Consider the following 2558-nt stretch of genomic DNA (forward strand, 5'->3'; position numbering starts at 1 on the left):
CCCTGTTCTCAGTTCCTGTTTCCTGCAAGTCTTCCGAATTGATTCATATCTTTTAATGGGTCTCCCGATTTAATTCCGATTTGAAGATTCGGCTGCCGAATCAGGCCGAATCTCCTCTGAATTGAATTGGCTACCAAAGCTTTGCACAGCCCTACTGTGCAGTGCCAGCCCCGCCCCACTGTCTCCCTCACTGTGGAGGTCGCGCTCTGCCCCCCTCTCCCCTTCCCCACAACAGACATACTGGCTGGATGCTGCTCTCCAAGCTGCGGGACTGCACTCCTGGCCATGTGCATGCTGCAGCTGTGCTCGTGCATGTGGCATTTTATTGGTGATATTATTGGCCACATCAGCCAAAAAAAATGCTGATTGGCGATCATATTGTATTGGCACTGATAAAAGGAAAATTGACATTGACTGATGCATCAGTGCACCTCTAGATTCTAGTGCTCAGAGGTCAGGGCTCGTAGGATCAGCAGGAAATACTGGCAGGATTCTCAGGGAGCCAGATTGTATTCAGGGTAAGAAAACCTACTTGTTTTTTTTTGTTCTGCCTTTAAACTTGATGGTCAGTTTTTGTTTAATTCCTTTCTCCTATATAATAAATCATTTTGTTGTTTTGTTTCCTTACCGATTGCCTGTGGTAAAGCATGATCTCAGGGCAAGTGGTATTCCAGGTTAGCCCATTCTATAGAAAGGGGGACCTAAAATTCTTTCACAACTGAAGGAGAAACTGTCTGGAGCTGGTAAAGATTCCATTGCAGCAACTGCGAGGCCTAGTAGAATGTCAGTGGATCAAGGTATCCCAGGGAAAACCTTGGTCAGCAGGATAGCGGGGGGAGAAACTTGGGGCTCTAGGGATACCCCATGGATGGGTTTGTGATTACCATTATGCAGTAGATAAAGACACTATGAATCTGTCCTTTAACAGAGTGCATTACATCTAAATACATTTACAAATGCTGAGAACTTGCAAAGGTAGGAAAAAATATTCAAAATACCCCAGAAGAAACTAGTGGATGTATAAAAGCGAGTAGTTCACCAACCCAATGGGCATTAATAGTATTTATTTTTTCATAATCAAGTTTATGTTCAAGTAAGTATAGATTTTTATTTATACATGCATCTGTATCACTTAAGTGACGTAATTCAAAAGTCTGTTTTTATCCAGAAAAATCTACAAACCTTATAAAATACAGATTGGCTACTGTGTTATAAGCCACTGCCTCACATGGGGTCTAATCAAATAATGAACAAAACTAGTGAAGCACGTGGGAAATGTGTGTCAGTATCTGCATTAATGGGTCTGAATCTACTGGGTTGTGCTGATTTAAGCTTCTGTACACGTGAATTCTGATGGGTAACATAACCACAGTTCTTTAGAAAGTGCTACACACTCATGTGACAAAACCAAACAAGGTGTGCATTGAAACAGCCAGTAAATATAACAAAAAAATTCACCTTTAACCTTCAGTCCTTTTCACGAATATAAATTAGCATTGTTCCTGGCCTTTTTAAGTACAGTAAATTTCCTTGAATATACCTGGGGAGCATTCCTGAATTACTGACATAAAACTGAAAGTACATTTTGACAACATACAGCTACTACTATTTGTGAAATTACGGTATGCTTCATGGAAAACGAGCATGTTTTTAGAAGTCAGTATTAGAAAAAAAGCTTATATTTTAAAACAAATCTTACTCAAATAGTTACTGTACAAAGCCAGCTTCCAACTGAACCTATAATCTTGTTAAGAAAAGCCCAGGTCAATATATCTGTTTCTGAGTTTTAAACACAACTGTCAAACTATTTTTAAACATTTGAGGTGACGCAAATATTCAGGGAAAAGGTTATAGAACCCTTAAACATTCCAAAATTACATATAGTTCACTAGAACAGGATCAACCCAGTACATTATTATAAGAATTTGACCTAGCCACCACATTACAAGTCACCTGAATGTACTGTATAAAATTCCTGGTTTGCATGTGAACTCCATTGTGGAATATCAAGTCATTCATAATGGCAAACTGACTTACTCGTTCATGCCAACTTAGATAGCACTGTAATTGGAAGAAAGTTAACTTATTGCTTGATAAAGGAACTTGGGGATTAGTTCTGATCCACAAGAAAGAAGAAATCTGTAAAAAGGGCAAAGGTAGTACAGAGTAAGACAGGTCAGTGTCCCTCTTCTGAATTCACTCAACAGTTTCAAGGGCTCTTTTTCTCTTAACCTAAGCAGAGACGAACAGAACTAAACTAAGCAGGCCACGAACAGAAAAGCCTTTTTTTGTTGTTTTTTGATTGGGTGTCAATGATCAACTCATTTGTAATCATGTTGCTTTTCTTTAAAAAAAGAAAGGTGTAGCCCCCTTTTTGCTTGCCCACATGTTTAGGAGGTTTGTGATGCCAAAAGATGAAGGGACATAAAACAAAATAAAAGCCACACTGAAAGTCTTGATCTGAATCCATCAACTGATGCACGAGTGAGGGATTCAAACTACTTGTCTGTCAGGAGAGGGAATTTTTGCTTAATTCAAGTTTAACATTCTCCTCCCAA

At 39.2% G+C, this 2558-nt stretch overlaps 1 long non-coding RNA gene across 1 annotated transcript in view; it reads right to left on the bottom strand.

Annotated features, from left to right (window-relative positions):
- The window catches only part of LOC109289092, a 15646-nt gene that overhangs the window by 300 nt on the left and 12788 nt on the right, over positions 1 to 2558 (bottom strand). The gene's annotated exons all lie outside the window — the stretch shown is intronic.

This window comes from Gavialis gangeticus, unplaced genomic scaffold, assembly GCF_001723915.1.
Source record: "Gavialis gangeticus isolate Ggan-Ray unplaced genomic scaffold, GavGan_comp1, whole genome shotgun sequence".
Taxonomy (NCBI): domain Eukaryota; kingdom Metazoa; phylum Chordata; order Crocodylia; family Gavialidae; genus Gavialis; species Gavialis gangeticus.